A 14,746-nucleotide genomic window follows, 5' to 3' on the forward strand; every position below is an offset into this window, starting at 1 on the left:
GGAAGAGGCGTTTATAGTGAGTGATGCATGTGATATATAGTTGAAGCGTTGAGATGGTTTGTTGTGTGAATCGCAGTCTGTATGTCTTCGGTATGAAGTGACGGTGTGACAGACGATTTTATTCAACAAAGAGTGACTCATAGGATTCCGAGTGATGAGTCAAAATGCAGAGAGAGAGAGAGATGAGGGGAGAGGGAGGGAGAGAAACGCTAAGGAAAATGTGTTAGGAAATTTTCCAAGCCAACGAGAACTCATCAGAAAAAGTTGGTGGGAGTGTCTGAAAATACGAGTGTCCCTCCCCGGCAGAAATTAATTAGAGTATTATGCGCTGCCTCCATCATATATTCAGTTGCTGCTTGGAAAAAGATTTAATTGTCATTTCCGGCCGAATAATATACGCTAGTAATCTGTGTGTGTGTGTGTGTGTGTGTGTGTGTGTGTGTGTGTGTGTGTGTGTGTGTGTGTGTGTGAGAGAGAGAGAGAGAGGGAGAGGGAGAGGAAGGTGCCTGTTTATGGCTACACGAAAATATTGAACACATGAAATCTGTTATCACCAACCCAGCCGTGAGAGCGAGGTAAGTTCAATTGTCAGCATTTATATATTCGGCAAAAAATGTACCTGAACAGCTTGGTATGATGTATTTCTGACAGGGCGGTATGGTTGGTATGTCTGGCTGCAGCTGGAAATAATTCCAGAATGGTATCCTGAAAATTCGTCCGTGTAATACTGAACAGCTCGAAACACCGTAAATTTTTTTTATATTTTCACATTCAAATGGCAGTTTTTACATGTTTCATTCGCTGCGTCAAATTCTAAGAGTTATCGGGCTTGGAAACTCTTTGTCAGGTGTATATTCAGGGACAAAAAATATCTTATTCTCTTTTCACCATAAATCACTGGCTGGGAGAGGCTTGGTATACTTCTCTGCTCATAGAAGTTTCTCTTTGATATGATGCATCGGGAAGGAAAGTAAGGGACATGTCCTTAAGTGTGAAGTAGACGCAGTGGACTTGTAAGCGAACTTTTGTCCCTGAGTGTGCATGTTTTTGTCCAAATGTCCATGTAAAACAGGTGAGTGAGTACGGAGAAAAAACCTAGAGGCAGACTGACAGAGGCTTGGCCATTTTCATATCCATCCCACTGCAGGAGAGAGGTACTTTGTGTGTAATTCACCGGGTCGGTCAGGATCACTTGATGGTCGTGATCGTCAGCTTTCACCCTCCCGGAAGGGAGCTGAGAGCTCATATAGTCCGATCTAAGGGCAAGACTGTGACCTTCACACACCCACACACCCGTCCCCTTGCTCAAGGGGGACAGTAACCACCCACTTCGTCAGTGAAACTTTTCGCAACCTGAGCGAGGCGCGAACTCCCGTCTACCAGATGGCAAGCGAGAACGTTACCACTGCACCAGCGAGGTGTGTGTGTGTGTGTGTGTGTGTTCATACAAAAGCCTGCGAGGCAGCAAGAAGGAAAAAAAATCATGTGTCGTCAAAGGAGACAAAATTAGGGTTCTTAGTACAGCAAGTTCCATCTCTAAGGAATTTATTCTGTTTTGCATTCTCAGGAGCGTGGTACGTTTGTGTGTGTGTGTGTGTGTGTGTGTGTGTGTGTGTGTGTGTGTGTGTGTGTGTGTTTTCGTGTCCATGCCATTGTCAGTGAGTAAACAAGGAGAAAAAAATAATTCATAGCCATTCAACTTACGGAACGATTTTTTAGGCGTACGTGTTTTTGCGGAAGTGTCCACGGAAAAACAAGTGAGTGAACAAAGAGAGAAAACCTGGTGTTGTTGAGGGACAGACATACATACAGACAGGCAGACATACACAGAGGCTTGGGTGTAGGCAGGGGACCACAAGTGCCTCCCCGTCGACCCTTGCAAACTTTTTCACACACATTTATTTCTTTTCCATCTGGCTCGCCCCATTCACTCCACCTCACCCTCGTCCCTCCACTCTCTCTTATTACTCTTCCTTCCTCTCTCTCTCAATTTCTTTCTCCCTTTATGGCTTTTTTCCCCTCTTTATCTCTCCCCAACTGGTCGTATTTTTGGCATTCTCAGGTTCATTGCCCTCTCCCCGTCCTTCTGATTTTAATTGGTGTTATTATGGGTGTTGTGTATGGCCCTGTCTAACCCATTTGTCTCTTCCCTACGTTCTTCATGGCTTCCCGCTTCCAAATATACTTTTCCTGGAACACTGTCTTCCACTCTTCTTGATCTTGTCTTCTCATTAGCTCTGCATTCCTCCTCCTCCTCCTCCTCCTCCTCCCCCCCCTGCTTCTCCTCCTCCTCCTCCTCCAATTCTCTTAGGCTAACAAATCCTCCTCTTCATCCTCCTCCAGCTTCTTTCTTTCCCACTTTCCCTTCATGGTATTTTTCACCTGCTAATCCTTCGTAATCTTTCCAGTTTCTTGGCGCCTTTCCCTCCAACTCTCTCCCTCCTAATTATCTCGAACCCTTCCTCTTGCTCTCCTTCTTCCTTCCTCCTCCTCATTTTCATATTTTTGTCTAATTTTGGGTCATCGTTATCTTCGTGTTCCTCCTCTATGCTTCCGTCTTTTTCTTCTTCTGTTGTGTCCATATTTTCTATTAGTTTTCTTCGTAATGCTTTTTTCTTCTCATATTCATATTTTTCTAAGCCATGATGATCATTGTTTTTCTTCTCCACTTTTGCATCATTGCCCTCCCATGATTTTTTTTTTTTTTTATGCCACTCATTTTCATAAATTTTTAATCATTGATCATCATTATGAAAATGTTCCTCCTCTTTGCTTCTGTCAGTATACTCAACTTCGTTTTCTTTCCTAATCTTCGTAATTATATTTTTAAGTCTAATCATTGTTGTCATCCTGATCCTCCATTCTTGCATATTCTTGTTCTCCCCATTATTTTCCTGTAAGTTTTACCTCTTACTGCTTTTCAAATTAACATTCTTCAGATCCTGGATCATCATTACCTTCGCCTTCCTTCTCTTTTCTTCCCTCATTCTTTTCCCCCTCTCTTATTCCCTTCCACATCTTTACATAATTTTTTAGGAACAGGAAGTGTCCCTTGATTCTCGTAGTCACATTTTCGTAAGTGTGGAGCATCATTATCGTCGTGTTATTCCTCTTTTCTTTATTTTTATTTTCCACATTTTCTCTCTTCCACTCTTTTTCTCCCCGCTCTCCCTCTTCCCTTCTCTCCTCTCCCCACTCACTTCTCCCTTCTCTTCTCCTCCTCTTTCTTCTTCACTTTCTCTCTTCGCCTGTACTTTCTTCTTCCCTCTCTCTTCCGTCTTTATCTCATTGCTTCAGTTACTTTTTTACTTTTACTACTCATTTTCGTTTCTTAGTTTTCAGTGTCTAGATTATCACCATTTTCGTTTTCTCCGTCTTTCTCCATACCTTTGCGATTTTTTTTTTCTTTTCTGCTTTCCGAACATCCCTAATTCCCTCTCACCCGCTTATCTGTATATCTGACTATCTATTTTTCGATGTGTATATCTTCACATCTGTATATCTGTCTGCCTGTATATATTTATCTTTGCGTCTCTGGCCTTTTATCTACAGTATGTCTGTATTTGTTTATCTGTCTATCTTGCCCGACGCCGCATCCTGTGAGGGATGGCCAGGACAAAAGGATCAGTAAAAATTTTCGTTCCTACTCAGCAACGACCCGTCTTCCCACGACACTCTACCCACCTCCAAGTCCTCCATATACTCCCCAAATCCATATTTCCCCCTTGTTTTTACCTGCGTCGATAGCCAGCAGGTCAGTGAGTGGCCAGCGTTCTTCATCTCTCTTCTTCTACTTCTGCTTCTTGCGGATTTGTTAAAAGGAGGCCTTTGGAGACATAAAATTAGTACCATATAGGGTAATTTGACGTGGATGATCCTAATCTGCCTTCAGCTGACACCTGTCGTTACTCCGTCTAGCGACAACTTTAGTAAAAAGTGCCAAATTTAAGCCTATTGAGACATAACCCTATTGAGACGTTGGAGGTGTCTTAACAGTGGGGCTCTCTGTTAAGACACCTCCAAAATCTTGGTAGTGGATCTTTCTGTTAAGGCAAGTTACTTTTTACAGTAAACTGCTTGAAACACGAGCCTCGCCGCAGGTCCCAGAGAAATTCTACTCCTGATATTATGTAACTTTTTCCACTTTAACTCTCCACTTGTTATGTCTTTTCCCACCTTATATTTTCACTTTGTTGTTGTTCTTCCATTTCCCACTTTGTTCTTTTTCTTTGTTCCTTATCTTTCTTTTTCTGTTTTATTTCCTCTTTTTGATCGGCATCTTAAATTTCCTATATGTATCTTCCCGTCTTGTTCTAAGCCTTTCACTTCCCACGCAGTCTCTTCGCAGTGTTCTTAAGCTTCCATATCAGATATCTCTGATTTTGCGTTTGTTATCTCCAGTTTCCACTCACTTTGGTTTGCTTGGCCGCGTTACCTCCCTCTCTCCTCCTCCTCCTTTCTCTCTTGTATCCCTCCTCGCATCTCCTTCCCTCTCTCCTTGCTTTACTATCTTTACCTTCAGCTTGTAGAATTAACTATCATAGTGATAGTCTTCTCTGTAACAGCAGCCTCGAAAGGACCATTAGGTCTGTTGCTGTTTGCTTTCCTTTGTACTCCTTTGTATGTCGTACTCCTTTCCTCCCTCCTCACATCTCCTTCCCTCCCTCATTACATCTTCCCTCCCTCCTCACATCTCCGTCCTTCTCTCTTCACATCTTCCCTCCCTCCTCACATCTCCTTCCCTCCTTCCTCATATTTCCTTTCCTCCCTCACATTTCCTTCCCTCTCTCTCCACATTTCCTTCCCTCTTTCTTTACATTTTCTTCCCTCTCTCTTTTCACTTCCTTCACTGTCTCCTCACATTTCCTTCCGTCTCCCCTCACATCTCCTTCCTTCTTTCCTCACATCTCCCTCCCTTCCTCCTCGCATCTCCTTCCCTCCATCCTCACATATCCTTCCCCTTCCCTCTCTTCTCATATCTCCTTCTCTCCATCCTCACATATCCTTCCCTCTCTCATCACATCTCCTTCCCTCCCTTTTCACATCTTCCCTCTCGCATCACATCTCCTTCCCTCTCTCCTTACATCTTCCCTCTCTTCTCAAGTCTTCCCTCCCGCCTCACATCTTCCCTCTCTCCTCACAACATCCCTCCCTCCTGCTCCTCACATCTCCTTCCCTCCCTCCTGCTCCTCACATCTCCTTCCCTCCCTCCTCGCATCTCCCTCCCTCCTCGTCCATCTAATCTTCCCCTCCACTTGCCCCCTTATCTCTCCGACCTCTCACTATTCATGTTTTATCTCTCTCGCTTCTCCCCCACGCCTCCATCACATTCTCTCTCTCTCTCTCTCTCTCTCTCTCTCTCTCTCTCTCCCTTTGGTTCTCTTCTCACCCTCCTGACTCTTTCGTCTCTTTTATCTCTCTCACCCTGTCCTTTCCTTTCTCCACCCTCCAATTCTCACTCTTTCTCACCTCTCTTCCTCCTCCTCCTCTCTAATTTCTTCCTTGTCTGTCCTCATCTTTCCCGTCTCTCTTTTTCTCACCATTGTCCCTCGTTCCTTCTCTATTCCTTCCTCCTTCCTTTTCCTTTCCTTCCTCTTTCCTTTCCCTTTGCTTCCTCCTTCCTTTTCCTTTCCTTCCTCCTTCCTTTTCCTTTGCTTCCTCCTTCCTTTTCCTTTCCTTCCTCCTTCCTTTTCCTTTCCTTCCTCCTTCCTTTTCCTTTGCTTCCTTCTTCCTTTCTTTTCTTTTCCTCCCTCCCTCCCATCTCCTAGCCTCTCTCCTTCCCTCCTCCCCTCAGTCCCCCTCATTTTTCTTTCTTTCCTCCTTCCTCTTCCTCTTATTTCGCCTCTCCATTGATCCTCTGCCTCTTTGACTCTGGGATTTCCTTGTCCCTGTCCTCGTGCCTATCCAGCTGCCTGCCTCCTGTCTGTCTCTCTGCTTCTACTGTATCTGTATATCAGTCAGTGAGTTATTGTCTGTTTATCTGCCTAACTATCTGTGTCTCTTTCTATCTCTGTCATCACCTGTCATTTTCTGTCTGTATTGTTCTAACTTTATCTGTCTCTCTGCCTCTGTCTGTAGGTCCACTTATATACCCATGTCTGTATATTTACACGCCCTTTCGTCTGCCCAACTACCTGCCTACCTGCCAGCCAACCAACCTGCCTACCTACTTAACTACCTGTGCCTACCTTCCAGTTTACCTACCTGCCTTCGTGTCCACCTTCATGTCTTTCCATATACCGGCTTGACTGCCTACTTACCCAACTACCTGCTAACCTGTCTACCTACTGAACCCTTGAAACTGCTTTCCATTCTGAAAATCTGCCTACCAAAATCTAGTTACTAAGTATGATGATGATGATGATGATATATTGGCTTTCTCCGTTTTAACCATCGTGACTCAAGAATTGCTCAACGTAAAACCTGACTCGAAAGGGGAAAAGGAAGTCAAGAAATAGGGAAAAGAATATTATTTTAAATGTTTGACTGAGGTACGGATAAAATGGATGGAAGATGAGAGAATGGTGCTTTAGTTTGTTCCAGGAAAGGAAAAGGTGAGAGAGAGAGAGAGAGAGAGAGAGAGAAAGAGAGAAAGTGTATGGAGGGAGTGTGTGTGTGTGTGTGTGTGTGTGTGTGTGTGTGTGTGTGTGTGGAGAGAGAGAGAGAGAGAGAGAGTGTGTGTGTGTGTGTGTGTGTGTGTGTGTGTGAGAGAGAGAGAGAGAGTGTGTGTGTGTGTGTGTGTGTGTGTGTGTGTGTGTGTGTGTGTGTGTGTGTGTGTGTGTGTGTGGAGAGAGAGAGAAAGAGAGTGTGTGTGTGTGTGTGTGTGTGTGTGTGTGTGTGTGTGTGTGTGTGGAGAGAGAGAGAGAGAGAGAGAGAGAGAGAGAGTGTGTGTGTGTGTGTGTGTGTGTGTGTGTGTGTGTGTGTGTGTGTGTGTGTGTGATATCTCTCAGTGCAGTCTGTAACTATCATTATTTTAATTTTGACTTTTCTCTCATTCTTCTCCTCTATCCTATGCATCTTTCCCTTCCAGTTTCCCACCCTGCCATCCTGCATCTTTCCCTGTCTCTCTCCCTGCCCATCTTCCTTCCTGCCTGCTTCCTCCCTCGCTGAATGCCTGCTCCTTGTTTCCCTTCCTCTCCATTCCCTCCCTTTCTGCCTACCTCCCTGCTTCCTCCCTGTCCCCTTCCATGTCTGCTTAACGTCAGCTCGCATAGTTACTTCTGTGCTTATCTCCCCCTGTCCATTCCACCATCTTCTCCCTCCCTCATTGCTTTCCCCGCTTTCCTTCCTGCCTTTATCCCTACCTCCCTTCTACCCACCCAGCCTACCTCTTTCTCTCCCTTCCACCCACACTCCCTTTCTGTGTACCTGTTCTCTTTCCCTAGCCTTTGCTGCCAACCTGCCTGCTTAAACTACTCCACATCCCTGCCTGCCTGTTTATCTGTCTGTCTGTCTGTCTGACCCCCCCCCCCTACTTGCCTCCCTATCATCCAGACTCATCCTTTACCTACGTGCCTATGTATTTCTTCCATTTCAAGCTTCTCCCCACCTCATATCCTTGCTACCTTTCTCTCCTCATTCATCCCCTCCCCACCGACGTTACCCCATCCCTGAATACGTGCCTCCTCCATTTCCCGTTTCCTTACCTACCTTCTTCCTCCCTTCCTCCCATTCTACCTCCTCCTTTCCTGTCTCCTATCTACCTCATCTCAGCTCTTTCCTCCCTGCCCACCAACCAACTGTAGATCTTCCCATCCCACCTACGTAATTCCGTTCCCATCTTCCAGTCTACCTCATATCTTTCCTGTCTGCCTGCCTACCTCATCCCTTTCTTGCCTGTCTACCTACCTCATCCTTCCATACCTACCTACCCTCCAACCCAGCTGCAAACTTAACTGTTATACTTCCATGCCTGAGTACCTTCCTGCCTCCCTCCCATTCCTGAGTACCTATCTGCCTCCCTCATGTCTTTGATGCGTTCGTGCCTGCCTACCAACCTCATGCTTTTCTTATGCGCATGCCTACCTGATCTTTTTCTTGCCTGCTTGCCTGCCTGCCTGCCTGTCTGCCTGCCTGCCAGCCTCAGTACGGGGCTCACGTAGCGCACCGCCTGCCGTCCAACACTTTAATGGACTCTCAGATTGTCTTTCAGCCACTGTTTGTGTCATGCGTGTGTGTGTGTGTGTGTGTGTGTGTGTGTGTGTGTGTGTGTGTGTGTGTACTTCTTTTCTGTGCTTGTAAGTGGGCGTTCCAGTGCATCTTTTGTGCATGTGTCCGCACACTGCCACACTGCACAGTGCACACGGCTCTCCGTCACACCACTTCGCATACACCTCACTTACAAAACCTCACACTTGCAAAACCTCACACACATTGCCCACCTGACACAACAAGATCATGCATATCTCATACTGCCATATTTCTGCCACACCTAGCACTGCATTACATCATACTGTTACATCACGCATTACCACACTTCATGCGACCATGTTTTCACACAAGTACACGTCATCTTTTCACGTTTCATACGAGCACCCTCCCCTCCCCCTTTCGCGTACGCACACAGACAAGGAATCTTTGGAATAATCTGCGGCCAGTGGCGAAAAATTGAAATTAGATTACCATCAGTCAGTGACCAAAGGTTTTTTCCTGACAGGACCAAAAAATCATTCACAGTCACAACGAATTTACCAAAAACAACGCAAACATTTACAGTACATTTTTTTATTATTATTATTATCTGATGTTTTCTCGCGGACTGTTTCTTATTATTATGTTTGATATTTTATTTTATGTAGTACCTTTGAGCAACTTTATTATATTTCTTTTACAGATAACACAGGAAAGAAAAGTGCGTGCTTTTGTGTGTGTGGGGAGGGGAGGGGATGGTGTTGTATGTGCTTGTGTGCATGTGTGGTGTGAGGGTGGTTGGTTGGATGTATAGTGTATGTCTGTGTGTTTTTATGCCTGTACGGGTGGGTGTGAGTGGTCAGCTTAGAGGCTAAAAGTGGACGCAGATATTATTTTTCCTTTGAAAAATAATGTCTGCATATTGGCATTGAATTCTGTGACATATATTTAGGTACTGATTACTTGGAAGGCGTGACTAATGTGTTAATGGGTGAATAGCCCATTTGACTGAGGACTGTGATGATACTTTCAGATGTTTTTGTGTCTTATTATTTTCTTTTCCAAGGTCTATGTACATCATTTATAACAGTGGAAAGGGATGATGATGATGATAACAGAGCATTACTTCCTAAGCTTGAATATGTTTCGTGTGATCCTACAGTGCTCACCAAGCCCCTTTTTATTTCTCAGATATTGATTTTTAGCATACTAATTGTGTTATTCGTGTTTTTGTGTCATAGTGTTTCATTGGATACCGGAAGACGTCCATTGTTTTATTCTTGGAGTATCCACAGGATTTAGAGGAGTCTTTTTGAACTGGCCGGGGTAGCTATATCCTTTATCCACCACACTTCTTCGGAGCTCTACTAAGCTGACCAAAAGACGTCTGTGGTTGCAAGAAAAATGTACAAAAGACGTTGCTGTAGTAGAGACGCTAACCATCTTTAGTCGGTGCAACCAGCTGAATAACGACGTCAGGCGGTAGAAAGAGTAAAATACAAAGTACGTTAGAAGTGTCTAACTAACCAAAAAGAAAATCGTTTAGCAGGGGTAAACATAATATAAAGTAGATCCTCGTCGTGGAAAGGTTAATCGGTCGCGTTTAATATCTGTCTGAATCCACTTCCTGGTGAGGTAGTGAGAGGTTGGCATTTATAAAGGGTCTTAACCAGTATGCAGAATAAACATGTCTCCAGGCCAGTTTACTATCACAGAAGCTGTTATGTTTCTCGTGTTTCTTCGCTTCATTATTCACATTTTTTTTTCCTTTCGAAGTGTATGGTAATTGTATAAGTGAAGAAAAAAAATATAAATAAGCAGATTTAGGTATATATTATCCCTATTACCTCGGAGACAGTTTATTTTTTTCTTGTTCTTCAGTTTTTTTTTTTTTTTTTTTTTTTTTTTTTTTTTTTGTAAGGGAGACGTCCGGTAATGAGGGGATAAACGAAGGCAATAATGTAATCAATATAGTTCGAAAAGTATATCCTGACCTGAAAATATAAGGTGGAAGTAACGTAATGAAATAAAGGAAAATATTGTGGGTGTAAAATGGTTAAGACAAAAGTGTAAAGGAGGTGAAGAAAGTTTGTAAATATAGAACCTGCCGCCTCCTCCATCTCCGCCTGTGAAGTTTAATTTTCCACCACCTTCACTCTCGCTTTCTTTCTCTCGCTCTCTTTCTCTCTTTGTTTCTCTCTCTTTGTCAGTATTCTGTGTCATGATGATTCTCTCTCTCTCTCTCTCTCTCTCTCTCTCTCTCTCTCATCCTATTACTCCTCCCTCCCTTCTCATCCTCCTTTCCATCCACCCACCCTGACACGTCTCCCTCCTCATTTTTCAATTTTTCCCTCTCCTTTTCCTGCCCCCCCCCCTCATTCTTCCTGCTCACCCTCAGTTCTTTTATTTTTTCCATCCCTCTGTCTCACCTTTATTTATTTCATGTCCTGCCTGTCCTTCATATACTGTGTCTTACTTGCATTTTTTAACTCCTTTTTTTTTCCTCTTTTTATTCTCATTCTGTGTTTTTTAAATTTTTGTGAGACTTGTTTGTTCTTGTCTGTCGCTTTTTCCTTATCTTTGTAATTATTTTTTTCTATGTAAATTATCTCTCTCGTGCCTTTGTCTCCCTCTATTATATTCCATCATCTCGAAACGGTGTGTTTCATTTTGCTGTAGCTAATATTTAACATTTAATTTATCTTCGGACACCGCCTCGTAGTTAAGGTGTAAATTATGACTATAAGCGTTCTGGTTAGAAATGTATCTCCACAGCTGAATAAAATCATCTGGAGGTAACAAGGATGAAATTCAAAGAAGAGGCGTTATCAAAGTGGAAGCGTTATGTATGTGGCATAATTATATATTTCAGTTTCTTTATCACTGCTTATATTCCCTCGTTATTTCTTCATGATATTGTTTGCCTTCTTTTTCTTTCGATTATAACTCACTTTTTCATTTTTCTCATTGCATTCTCTTTGCAACTCCATATTTCACCCTTTTTTTGTTTTATTTTTTCAACAAACATTTTCTCTAACATTTGGTAGCTTTGTCTCTCAGATTTGTTAAATTTTTGTCAGTCTCTGCTTCCTCATCACTTTTTTTAAGCCTTCCTCTTTCCCTAGTTTTTTTTTTTTTCTTTCTTTTATCTCTAAGGTCTTCGTAGCAATTCTCTGCCTTTTTTTTTTTTTTTCGAATTCCTTAAATATTCACGCTTCTGTAATTCTTTCAGTCAGTTGTTATATATTTTTCTCCCGGTTATATATCGGTTTAGTCGTCGTTTGCTTCATCTTTGCGACACGTTTTTCCTTCGTCTGTCCAATATGTTTTTCCAGTTTTCGTAATATTTTATTCTCCTTTCCCTTTCCTTGATTCCCCTCATTTTCCTCCTCTTGCATCCCCTCTTTCCTCACCCTCTCTAATTTCCTGCTCTCTTATCCCTCTTATCGCTTCGTCTCCTTGCTCTCTCCTTGATCTTGCCTCCCCATTACCTTTGCACTCCTCCTCCTCCTCCTCCTCCTTTGATTTATTTTTATTTCTCATTCTCTTCTTTTTCATTTCTCTCTTCCTGTCGGGTCTCACCTCCACCTTTCCATCACAGCTCATTTCCTTTTACTCCAGTATTTTCTTTATTTACAGTTGGTGCGTTTTCTAAGCCATATCTTTCATTATGTAATATATCTCCATAATTAACACTCAGTTTAATGCAATGATATGGCGTTACCGGGAATTAAGTACTTGAAGATGCAACCATGAGAGGGTATATGGTACTAATTTTAATGCTGACGCGTTTAAGTACAACCCTCATCTAAATCTAATCCCCTGGCGTTAGCTGGAACAAAACAGTAAACTTGCCCTGACCATGAATGAGTTAAAGAAATATTTGGTTGAAAAATATCGAGAAAACCGCAACCTGTCAGTGATTCATTAAGCTGATATTTTTTTCAGCATAAAGTGATGTTTTTACTCCGGTGAATTATACCTATACACCGTTCCATGCAGACTTAAGCATCTGAGCACGAGCATCTGAAGGGCTTGAGAACAGAGTAAAAATTGTTGTGGAAATAGATTCTCTCTCTCTCTCTCTCTCTCTCTCTCTCTCTCTCTCTCTCTCTCTCTCTCTCTCTCTCTCTCTCTCTCTCTCTCCATCTTTATCGTCGTACCTTGTCACTTCCCTCTCTTTTCATCTTTCTATTTCTCTCATTTTTCATCTTCCTGCTTCGCACGTCGTTTATATTTCTCTTTCCTTCAAAATATACTTTTTTCATCACTTCTGTTTCTTCTCTTTCTTGACATACCCTTCCTCCCTCATATCCTTGGCCAGCTCTTCCTGGAGGAGGCAACAAGAAGCCAGGGGGCTCCTGCTGGGTCAAGAATTTTTAAATAAATTTTGAATTGGCTGAAGCAAACCCTCCAAATATTTAAGAGTCAAGATGAGACGGAAAATGTGCCTGACGTTTTCCATTTCCCAAGCCTAATGGAGGACACGATGATATTTTTAGCACTGGAATAATAATTAAATGAATATTTTTTCTTGGGTTAGCTACGTATTTGGGAGTTTCGTTATGTGTGTTTGTAATCGTTTTTATTGGAATAGGCATATCTCTTAATGTTTCGTTAATTTAAATGAATATATATTTTTCCACTCGGTTAGCTACATATTTGGGGAGTTTATATTTTTCGTCTATAGTGTTTTTTACGTTCATTTTATTTGTTTCTGTTCAATTTCTTTGGTTATTTATTTTATAATATTTATTTATTAGCCTTTTTGTGTATTTAAGTTTGTGGCGCCTATTTTTAATTTATGTGTTTACTAATTTGACGCCAAATTTTTGTGTAATAAATATGCATTGTAAATATATTTTTAACTCCCATTTTTCAGCTTGGTTAGGAAATCTTCTGCCACTTTTTAAAATATTTTTATGACTAATGGTTTGTTACTTGTATATTCTGTGCATGATTGCATATTTAGCTTTGTTATTTATTTTTTATTTTTGTGTATTTTTTTTAGTTTACGTATTTTTCCATTGCATGACTGTGAAAACTAGGCTGAGTGCTTAAACTTTGAAAGAAAATGTAAAAATGATTTTATCCAGCATACAGGGTGTGTTTGTCTGGGTTAATTATTTAATACTGGGTGACTAATGAGTTTTTTTTTTTTACTTGCCTTGCTTTAAAATATACACATCTCTATATAATTACATTTTTATCATTAATCTTGCATGAAAATGTATATACATCCACATATGATATTTTTATATAACTTCTTTATTCCTCTCCCTTCACCATTCCACATTTCTTTGCCTTCCATTTAATCTCTTCCTCCACTCCAAACCTCCTTATCTCTCTTAACTCAACCACCTCTCTCCTTACATTCCTCCGTACACCCTTCTCCCATCTCCTTCGTCTCTCCTTTCCGTTCTGCCTTTCCTGTCATCATCCGCATCGCCTTGCTTTTCCCATACTATTTCTCCTCATCATTCTCCTTTCACCTCCCTCACCCATCCCCTCCCGTCATATACCCATCCCATCATGTTCCCCTCCCTTTCTCCCTCATTCGCTCCCTCTCTCCATCCTTCCGTACCCCCTCTCTCCTTCCTCACTTATCTCTCCCCTCCGTCTCCCAGGCCACCCCACCCATTACCCTCTCCCCGACTCTCCATCTATCCTTGCCCTTCTTACGGATCTTCCTGGTTAAGACGACGGCTGCGATCTCTTCCTCCCCGCCCCCTTCCCTTCCATCTCACCAGTCCCCACCTCTCTCTCTCTCTCTCTCTCTCTCTCACTGAATGTCTATATAAATTTGCATTTTTACGATTATATAATTATGTATTTTTTTTTCCTGTTTGGTATCCATATTCTCCATTTTTTTTTTTTTTTTTTTCCCACGTCTCAACTCCCACTCTGTCGTAACACCTCTCCCCAAACTATTAGTGCTTTGCCTCTGACACCTTAATATTCCTTTGTATGTTACTGATGCAAAGCGTTGTTGATATAAAGAGAGAAATGAATGGCACGCAGGTGGATGTGAAGGTGTAACATGCAAAATAAATCGTTGAGGAAGGAATGCTACGTAATGTGTCGTGACGAGAATACGAGTCATTTCAGGTCAGAGAGAGAGAGAGAGAGAGAGAGAGAGAGAGAGAGAGAGAGAGAGAGAGATTTACCCTGGCGTGCAGCACAAACTTTTGACATAACTGACTGGCACTGCGGTGGTAAACGGTGCTTCCCTGACATCCGGACATGTTATATAGGTGTGTGTGTGTGTGTGTGTGTGTGTGTGTGTGTGTGTGTGTGTGTGTGTTTCTACATAACAATTAGGTATCATGCAGTAGTATTCTCCGTGATGATGAAATTATAACACAGTATTCGTCACAATCAGAATAAATGATAAATTATGAGGGTATAGTAGACCCAGCTGTGTAATAAACTAAGATGGTGGTGGTTGGTGGTACTGTGTGAAGTGGTTGGAGAGGAGCGAACATGAATGACTTGAAGAGTGAAGGATGGTTGGAGAGGAAGGGGGAGTAGACCCTCTGAAGAAAAGTATAGGGGAGTCGGTCAGGATAAAGTTGGGCGGGATGCATTGGGTGGAGTGGACATGGAGGATTTGGCG

General features: G+C 42.4%; 1 protein-coding gene across 1 annotated transcript in view; it reads left to right on the forward strand.

Moving 5' to 3' along the window:
• The window catches only part of LOC145408204 (nephrin-like), a 183,333-nt gene that overhangs the window by 72,840 nt on the left and 95,747 nt on the right, over positions 1-14,746 (forward strand). The gene's annotated exons all lie outside the window — the stretch shown is intronic.

The sequence above is a fragment of the Coenobita brevimanus genome, chromosome 76 (assembly GCF_032717465.1).
Source record: "Coenobita brevimanus isolate Jiangsu-jjx chromosome 76, ASM3271746v2, whole genome shotgun sequence".
NCBI lineage: Eukaryota > Metazoa > Arthropoda > Malacostraca > Decapoda > Coenobitidae > Coenobita > Coenobita brevimanus.